The 9982-nt window shown below is 42.9% G+C and overlaps 1 long non-coding RNA gene across 1 annotated transcript in view; it reads left to right on the top strand.

Moving 5' to 3' along the window:
- The window catches only part of LOC129671389 (uncharacterized), a 26155-nt gene extending 20832 nt beyond the window's left edge, over positions 1-5323 (top strand). The window contains exon 3 of the long non-coding RNA XR_008719346.1: positions 5246-5323. This is a non-coding gene — a long non-coding RNA (uncharacterized LOC129671389). The remainder of the gene's footprint in view (positions 1-5245) is intronic.
- Positions 5324-9982: the final 4659 nt, after the last annotated feature.

Genomic DNA, 9982 nt, shown 5'->3' on the forward strand with positions numbered 1-9982 from the left:
CACACACACACACACACACACACACACACACACACACACACACACACATTAATGAGACACATCAGAGGTGACGGGGAAAGCCCATGAGACCTCAGCTATACACCAAGAACTACAGGCAGCTGAGAGATGCTAAGACTGAAGAAGCTTACCCAGGAAAGAATACAACAATTGGTTCTCCAATGCCACGTAGTCAGTCCTGAAAACATATATACCAGTGACATGATAGGGACTGAACAGGTTATATTTAGGAATATGTTGCAGGATACTTGATCCAGTGTGAACCCTGGTCTGTGTACTGGAGAAACCTGTTTCTAGTTGTGGTGTGGCTCAGCCCTAGCACACACCTTTAATCCAAGAGATTTTTTTTTTTTGTAAACAGGATTAAGTAAAGTTAACCCTAGGTCACAAGGTGGAGCAAGCAGCCCGTTGTCAGGAAGTGAACATAGGAAAACCACAGAGAGCGAGAGGATGTCTAGAAGACAGATACAGAGACACACAGGAAGCAGAGAGGAGGGACATACAGTTTGAAGGGCTTTTAAGACTGTGCAGAAAATTTGAACACAGGGGTCTTCCCAGAGACTCATACTCCAACCAAGGACCATGCATGGAGATAGCCTAGAACCCCTGCACAGATGTAGCCCATGGCAGTTCAGTGTCCAAGTGGGTTCCATAGTAATGGGAAGAGGGACTGCCTCTGACGTAATCTGATTGGCCTGCTCTTTGATCACCTCCTCCTGAGGGGGCAGCAGCCTTACCAGGCCACAGCAGATGACAATGCAGCCATTCCTGATGAGATCTGATAGACTAAAATCAGAAAGGAGAGGAGGACCTCCCCTATCAGTGGACTTGGGGAGGGGCATGCATGAAGAAGGGGGAGGGAGGATGGGACCGGGAGGGGAGGAGGGAGGGCCTTATGGGGGAGATACAAAGTGAATAAAGTGTAGTTAATAAAAATAAATAAATTTAAAAAAATCCCAGAAAAAAAAAAAGACTGTGCAGAAGGAGAAGGGACTTTTCCCTTCTGGGACACTGGCTGAGGAGGAAGGTCAGCTGGGTGCTTTCTCTGCCTCTCTGAGGTAGTGAGTTTTCACCCTAGCATCTGGCTCCTGAGTCTTCATTAATAAAATCAAACATTTGGGATTTAGTTTATACACACACACATGCAATAGCAATTAGTGAAAAAAGGCGATGAATTTGAAGGAGAGAGGGAAGGGGTTCATTGTTGTAGGAGAAGGAGAAAAAGGAAGAGAGAAAAGTTGTGATTAAATTATAATCTCAAAAAAAATTAATATTGGCCATGCCCTTTAACCCATTTTAAAATGTATCTTTGTGAATTTTTGTCTTATGGTTAGAGATTTGGGGACTCCTTTTTTTGATTGAAGATGTGACCCAGAGCAATAAATACTATGTATTTCAGTTTGTTAGCTTCAGTCTAGTCAGTGCTGTGTCTCAAGATTAAACAATGTTTTTATTAAAAAATTCTCCTTTTAGATGATAAATTGCATGAGTTCCTGACCTTTGTGCCTCAGATCCTTCCTAGCTGCCTCACTGTTGTTCTCATTTATTCGAGAGCGAGCAGGATTGAGGAGCATAGTTTATTGATGCTTGTCTTACTCTGAATTTTATTATGTGTGACTTTGTTGCTCAGTTTCCTTTTCTATAAAATGATGCTCAAAGTGTCCATAAGTATCTTCAAGGAAAAAAAACGGTTGACAGTTTATTACACTTCCTGCGACACAGGACAGCTGTCTGTGGTGAGCCTTAGGAGCCAGTAGGAAAAGGAGGGAATGGGCTACGCCTTCAGAGTGTTAGGGCTGAGCATGCGTGATAGTAAAGGTGAGGACTTGCACGGTAGAGAGTTGGGTAGAACAAGGTCAAGAATAAGAATAACCCGTCAACCCCTTGCTCAACTAGCTGATGGGTGGACCAGAGCATATGCTAATTAGCGGGATGCTCAGGCCCCCATGGACTAGTTGTCAGTCTTGGTAAGCAAACTGCTTTAGATTCGATGTGTATTTCGCTGAAGGTTATTTTTGGAGTCGGTTACTAAGCTATTTTTGCTTCTTTTGTTCAGATCAGGAAATTGCTTTCATCTATGGTAACTCAGCTTTAGAATACCATTTGTCTGTTAAACTGAAAGAGAATTTGTTGTTTTCAGCTCAGTAATATTTTTTTTTCATGGTGAGTTTATCCTTTGGTCTACTAGCACACACTGAAGCGGAAAGATTAATAGTTCTTGCCGCCTATGATTACTCTGAGGGCTTTTCCCAGTGACTATGCGTCTCTCGGCAGACTGAAATCATTTATGATAATGAGAGCCTTTGATGGGTCTGGATGCTGTTAGCTGGATCACACCCATGCATTCTGCTATGCATTTTACTGCCTGGCTTGTATTTCTATCTAAAATTTCTTGTACCAAATGATGTATAAAACCATTTGACTTTCTGAGTGATTTTTGAAAAACTGCCTCTTTTGAAGGTGGTGTGTCCTAGTGCCAAACTGTCCAACGCTATCCCACTTCTGTACTTGTGTTCAGGCTGAGTTCCAACAGGGGATTTTTAGAAAAACACCGCATTCTGTGCCAAGAGCTGCTCAGGTGCCCCACAGGCTTCTCTGAGATGGAGGGGAATGGAACCCGGGTCCCACACCTAGCTCAGCTCAGCTGTGCTCACTGGCTGTGCTGTGCTGCCTGATTCTAACTTCAGTGAGCCAGGCAGCTGGCGAGCAAGCAGAATGGAGCCTCCCCCACAGTACCAGAGGGCATCCCCTCCAGAGGATGGTGAGGGTGACTTCCACTAGCCACTGCAACCAGGAAGGTGTCCACAGGATGTTGATTGTTGTCTCCGGGGTTTGGAACCAGGATACAGCTATACCACTCCTAAGCATATATCTGAAAGATGCCAAACCATGCAACAAGGACATTTGCTCAACTATGTTCATAGCAGCTTTATTCATAATAGCCAGAATCTGGAAACAACCCAGATGTTCCTCAGTTGAGGAATGGATACAGGAATTGTGGTACATTTACACAATGGAAAACTACTCAGCAATTAAAAAGAAGGAAATCATGAAATTTGTAGGCAAATGGTGAGAACTAGAAAAGATCATCCTGAGTGAGATAACCCAGAAACAGAAAGACACACATGGTATATACTCACTTCCAAGTAGATATTAGCAATATAATGTAGGATAAGGATAACAAAATCTATAATCCTAAAGAACTAAACAACAAGGAGGACCCTAGGGAAGAGGCTGAAACCAACTCAGAAAGGCAAACAGGATAGACATCGGAAGTAGTTGAAGACAAGGAAAGGACAGGAACCTACTACAGAAGGCCTCTGAAAGACTCTGCTCACCAGGGTATCGAAAGAGATGCTGAGACTCATAGCCAACCTTTGGGCAACGTGCAGAAAACCTTATGGAAGAAGGGGGGATAGAAAGATCTGGAGAGGACAGGAGCTCCACAGGGAGACCAACAGAGCCAAAAAACCTGGACCCAGGGCAGGGGGCTTCAGAGGATATATTCCAACCAAGAACCATGCATGGAGAGGACCTGGACCTCCTGCTCAGAGGAAGCCCATAGGCTACCCAGTTTCCAAGTGGGTTCTTTAGTAAAGGGAACAGGGGTTGTCTCTGACATGAACTCCGTGTCTGGCTCTTTCATCACCTCCTTCTGGGTTGCAGCCTTGTCAGGCCACAGAGGAAGACAATGCAGCCAGTCCCGATGAGACCTGATAGGCTAGGGTCAGATGGAAGGGGAAGAGGACCTCCCCTATCAGTGGACTAGGGAAGGGCATAGGGGGCAAAGAAGGAGGGAGGGTGGGATTAGGAAGAGATGGATGGGGCTACAGCTGGGATACAAAGTGAATAAATTGTAATAAGTAAACAAGTAAAATATTTTTAAAATGTGAAAAAAAAAAAAAAAAGCATGTGGGGCTGGAGAGATGGCTCAGTGATTAAGAGCCCTGGCTGCTCTTCCAGATGCCCGGAGTTCAATTCCCAGCACCCACCTGGCAGCTCACCATTTTCTGTAACTCCAGTTTCAGGAGTTACAGATACAGGCAAAACACCAATGCACATAAAATTAAAAATAAGAATAAATAAATTATTTAAAGAAAAACATTATATTCTTGCAACAGTAAATCAAATAACTTCAATATAATGAAACATTTTATTTTACATTACATTCCTGTGTTTACTTTACATTCCTGTGGAACCTTCCCCTTGCTCTTTCCCTCCTGGTCCCTCTCTCTCACCTCTCTTACGGCTCCATCCACTCCTCTTCCTTTTCTCTTCAGAAAAGGGGAGCCCTCCCATGGATAACATTGACATTGCAGTGAGACTAGACACATCTCCTCCTATTGAGGCTAGGAGAGGCAGCCCAGCTAAGGGAAAGGTACCGCAGGCAGGCAGCAGAGTCTGAGACAGCCCCTGCCCCGCCGCTAGGAGTCTCACGTGAAGACCAAGCTACTGTGACCTGTGTGTAGAGGGCCTAGGTCAGCGCCAGGCAGGCTCTCTGGCCGGCGGTTTTAACGTTCAGGTCTTTTGGTGTTAAAATTGGAATAGAGTTAAAGAAATGCCATTTTTGTTTTGCAAACTTGATTATGTAATAGATATTTGGTGATCTTTGCCCTAGAAGATTGTAGTGGGATTGTAACAGGTGGTATTGTAATAGGATCAACACACATTTATTAGAGTGACAAGAATTACGAGTTAGTTTTTCATGGTGAAGATATCTATATATATAAATTTGACTAGTAATTAATTGCCTAACCCGTTGCAGATTCTAACATAATTACTTGTTTAAGCCTGTTTCTTTACTTATAACGTGTGCTTATCTTATATAGGTATTTAAAGAATTGAATTAAACATATATTTGAAATATTTATCATAGTACCTGACAAGTGGAAAAAAACCTGTGTCGCCATTTATTAATAATAACACCTCTAATTTTTAATCTCAGAATTCTGATCTGTTTTGAGTTCTGTGTCCTTGGAAGAGGAGGGTTGAGACAGGCTCTCGAGGTGGCCTTGAAATCCTGATGTGGCTGAGGATGACCTTGAACTTCTGATTGTCTTGCTTTCACCTTGTACGTGCTGATTAGAGGTGTGCACAGAGCATCCGAGATTGATTTCATGGACTGGGGACTGGAGTCTCCAGCTAGTGAGCTTTCTGACAACTGAGCTATCTGCCCGGATCCTCAAGCTCTGAGTCTTAATGTCTTATCTTGAATATCTTGTCTTAGATCTCTGGCCGAAGGAGACTATGGAGAGGGCTACACAGATGCCATCTACTCGCTGCCGTCTCCAGAGCTTTAGGGAGAACAACATGACCACACAAGTAAGACAGAAGTTCCTGGGAAAGACTGAACAGTGCTACAAGGCACAGGCTTCCCAGCAATGTGTGTGCGTGTGTGTGCATGTGTGTGTGTTGCATGGTTTACCTGTGCTACCTGTGAGGACTTCGAGGATGACTAGGCCCAGTGTGTGTTCCCTCTCATGAGGGGAGTTTGGTTGGAAGACCCTGTGTGTGGCAGAGTGGTCTGGAAGCCTCTGAAGGCCAGCTTAGGCATGAACCTGAAAGAGAGGTGGAGCGTCTCCTTTCAGTCTTCCACTGCGGCAGCGCGGGTTCAGTGCCACAGCTGCGGATTTAAAGGATGAGGTTATCGCCAAGTCCACACTACAGAAACGCTTCTGGATGTGCTGGGTCTCCTAATTAAAGTCTGTATTCTTTAACTTCTACTTTTCTTTTAGAGTGGTGAGCCTTCAGTCTTTATCATTACACGTATTATAATTTAATCAGTTTCTAAAGCCTTAGCTAATTGACAGTTTGGCTTGGGATAGCATATTTTGTTACATTTACCCAGAGTGCTGTGTCTTTTAAAACAGATGCCAATGACTCTATATTTACATTTGAAAATTTCAGGCTGATGTCGGCACTCTGTGCTTTGCAGTTGGGTGATTCTGAGTATGATTGCACGGGAAGACATCGTAACGATGTCCTAGAACCTAAATGACTGTCAGTGCGAAAAAGCTAAGTTTAGGACGGGCATCTTAGTTTCTTAAGTACTACTTGGCTTTCCCTTTATGTGCCTGCATTACAATTGTCATACAATATATGTGGCAGTAAAACAGAGTCTTAAAGAACTAGATTCTTAGATAATTATAGCCTCCCTTAATTCAATAGCCCCAGGATATTGGATTAAACTAAGACTAAGTTTACAACATATGAATGCCAATTTCAAGTTCTTTCTGAAGACCCTTAAAAGTTTTTTCATTTTCCATATTGAATCTTAAATTTCTAATTCTGACACAACTTCCTTTGAGGGATTCAGAAAGCTCAATGGCTGCCTGGTCACACTGACGTTGGAGCAACTTGAAGCAGGAACATCAATTTTGTAAAGGTTCTACTAATAAACCTATGTTGGAAATATGTTATACAAAGTGGAATTTAGCAAAGGGTTGCTGACTCCAGTATGACTGGAAGATAGATAGGATAACTAACCAGACTTTTTAGAGACTGCGGGAATGGAAATTTGTGCTGTAAAGGAAGTTTAGTTGCTGGGAAAGTTTTTGCTAATGTTTATTACCAAGTCTGACCTCCAGTTATGCTATCTTCCCACAAGAAAAGGAGACACCCCTGACTCACACCCCTATATCAAAGAACGGCTTCTAAGGGGGGCAGCACGGGCTCACAACTATCAATGAGCCCTTGTCTTCCTTTAAGTCCTCTGTGGCTTCTTCAGAAAACAAAAACAAAAACAAAACAACATAAAAAATAAATAGGCAGACAAGATGAAACTGGGTACCAACCAACTGTAAAGATCAGCACTGGTGTCCATAAGAAATAATTCTGGCAATACCTTTCCTATAGAAATCTTCGATCTGCTCAAGTAGCCAGATTGGCAATCTCCTGTATCGGTTTAAGTTGTTCAAAGTGTCACCTGGGGCTGGGACCTAAAACAGATTGAAGGATCCAGCCCATGTGGACCTCGTATGCATATAAGCCAGTAGAATCTTCTTTTGGAGGCTGGCTCTTCTTTGTGAATTAGCCAGGGCTGGACAAAGTGCTACTACTACTGAAGAGCTTTTCCTTTATTCACCTCTAGGAGTGACTTCTCACTGGTGCAACATCTCACTGGAGTGATGTCTCACTGGAAAATGCATGATTCATATGACAGCACAATTTTGGCAAATGTTAGCAGAAAGCCATGTTTAGCCTAACTTCTATTTCTCACATCCTTAAAAAAAATAACAAAATTCAAAATTCATAGTATGTTATCTAATCCATAAAAAGTTGAATAAATTAAGCTGTGCAGGTTCCACAAAATCCACAGAAGTGTTAACCCCCATGTGGCCAGTAAGAACAGCAGGGGCTGAGTTAGGTATTCTGGGTTCTCTAGGTAGTGATGAACTATGCTTTTATTTGATAGTACCAAGGACCAAGCCGAGGGTCTTGGGCAAGCTAGGCTGACATTCCACCACTGGGCTGCTCCTCCTTCCAAATCTTTCTTTTTTAACTAAAATAAAATTCTTGGGCTGGAGAGATGGTTCCTGGAGAGGGCATCTCACAACCATCCTTAACTCCAGTTCCAGGGTTCTGACTCCCTCTTCTGGCCTGTGAACACCAGGAATGCATGCGGTGCACCACCGACACACATGCAAGCAAAGCATCCATACGCATACGGTAATAACATAAAAATTCAAAATGCCTGTCCGTGTCCATCTCCACAAAGGGCAGCAATACCATGAGCCATCTTGATCTGTTTATGAGGCAGAGCGTGTTTGTTGTTTTGTTAACTCTGTATCCCAGCTGTATCCCACTCCCTCATTCTCTCCCAAGCCCACCCTCCCTCCCTCATCTCCTTGCCCCTTTCCAAGTCCACTGGTTGGGGAGGGCCTCCTCCCCTTTCATCTGACCCTGTTTTATCAGGTATCTTCAGGACTGGCTGCAAAGTCCTCCTCTGTGGCCTAGCAGGACTGCTCCTCCCTTGGGGGATGGGGAGGTCAAAAAGCCTGCCATTGAGTTCCTGTCAGAAATAGTCCCTGTTCCCCTTACTATGGGAAACCAGTTGGTTACTGAGCTACCACGGGCTACATCCTAGCACAGGTTCTTGGTTATATCCATACATGGTCCTTGGTGGAGTGTCAGTCTCAGAAAAGACCTCTGTGCCCAGATATATTTGGTCTTGTGGAGCTCCTATCCTTTCCCTGTCATACAAACTCCCCCTTCTTTCATATGATTCCCTGCACTCTGCCGAAGGTTTGGTTATGAGTCTTAGTATCTGCTTTGATACACTACTAGGTAGAGTCTTTCAGATGCCTTCTGAGGTAGGCTCCTGTCCTGTTACTTGTTTTCTCCTATGTCCAATGCACATCCCATTTGTCTTTCTAAGTGAGGATTTATCGTCTTACCCCGGGTCCTCTTTTTTGTTTATCTTCTTTAGGTGTATAGATTTCATTATGTTTATCATTATCTCATAGGACTATATGAGTGAGTATATACCATGTGTGTCTTTCTCCTTCTGGGATCCTCACTCAGGATGATCTTTTCTAGATCCCACCATTTGCCTGCAAATTTCAGGATTTCCTCATTTTTGATTGCTGAGTAGTATTTCCGTGCTCATGGATTGGTAGGATTAACATTGTGAAAATGGCTATCCTGCCAAAAGCAATCTACAGATTCAGTACAATTCCCATCAAAATACCAACTCAGTTCTTTACAGACCTTGAAAGAAAGATTCTCAGCTTCATATGAAGAAACAAAAAACCCAGAATCTCTAAAACGATCCTGTACAACAACAGATCATCTGGAGGTATCTCCATCCCCGATCTCAAGCTGAACTATAGAGCAATAGTAATAAAAACTGCATGGTATTGGAATAGAAACAGAAAGGAGAATCAATGGAACCAAATAGAAGACCCAGAAAGAACCCAACACACCTATGAATACTTGATTTTTTACAAAGAAGCCAAAACCATTCAATGGAAAAAAGACAGCATCTTCAACAAATGGTGCTGGTGTTACAGGATGTCTACGCGCAGAAAAATGAAACTAGATCCATATTTATCACCCTGCACAAAACTAAAGTCCAAGTTGGTCAAAGACCTCAACATAAAGCCAGATACTCTAAATCGGTTAGAAAAAAAAGTGGGGAAAAGCCTAGAACTAATCGGCACAGGAGATAACTTCCTGAACAGAACACCAACAGCACAGGCTCTAAGAGCAACAATCAATAAATGGGACCTCATGAAACTGAAAAGCATCTGTAAAGCATAGGACACTGTAGTCAGAACAAAATGACAGCCTTCAGACTGGGAAAGGATCATCACCAACCCTATATCTGACAGAGGGCTGATATCCAGCATATATAAAGAACTAAAGAAGTTAAAAAGCAATAAATCAAGTAATCCAATTAAAAAATGGGGTATGGAGCTAAACAGAGAATTCTCTGTAAAGGAATATAGAATGGCAGAGAAACAGTTAACGAGATGCTCAACATCCTTAGCCATCAGGGAGACGCAAATCAAAATGACCCTGAGATTTCACCTTATACCCATCAGAATGGCTAAGATGAATAACTTAAGTGACAACACATGCTGGAGAGGTTGTGGAGAAAGGGGAACCCTCCTCAACTGCTGGTGGGAATGTAAACTGGTACAACCACTTTGGAAGTCAGTCTGGTGCTTATTCAGACAATTAGGAATAGTGGTTCCTCAAGATCCAGCTATACCACTCCTAGGCATATACCCAAAATTTGCTCAAGTACACAACAAGGACATTTGCTCAACCATGTTTGTAGCAGCTTTATTTGTAATAGTCAGAACCTGGAAACAACCCAGATGTCCCTCAATGGAAAAATGGAGATAGAAATTGTGGTATTTTTATACAATGTTTTCTGTTCAATATCTAGCCCCCCCCCTTTATGCTAGTAATAGTGATACTGTCTATGCTAGCTAAGGATTGATGGAGGGGACGTGGG

Source organism: Psammomys obesus, unplaced genomic scaffold (genome assembly GCF_907164565.1).
Source record: "Psammomys obesus unplaced genomic scaffold, mPsaObe1.curated_primary_1811, whole genome shotgun sequence".
In the NCBI taxonomy this organism is placed as follows: Eukaryota; Metazoa; Chordata; class Mammalia; order Rodentia; family Muridae; genus Psammomys; species Psammomys obesus.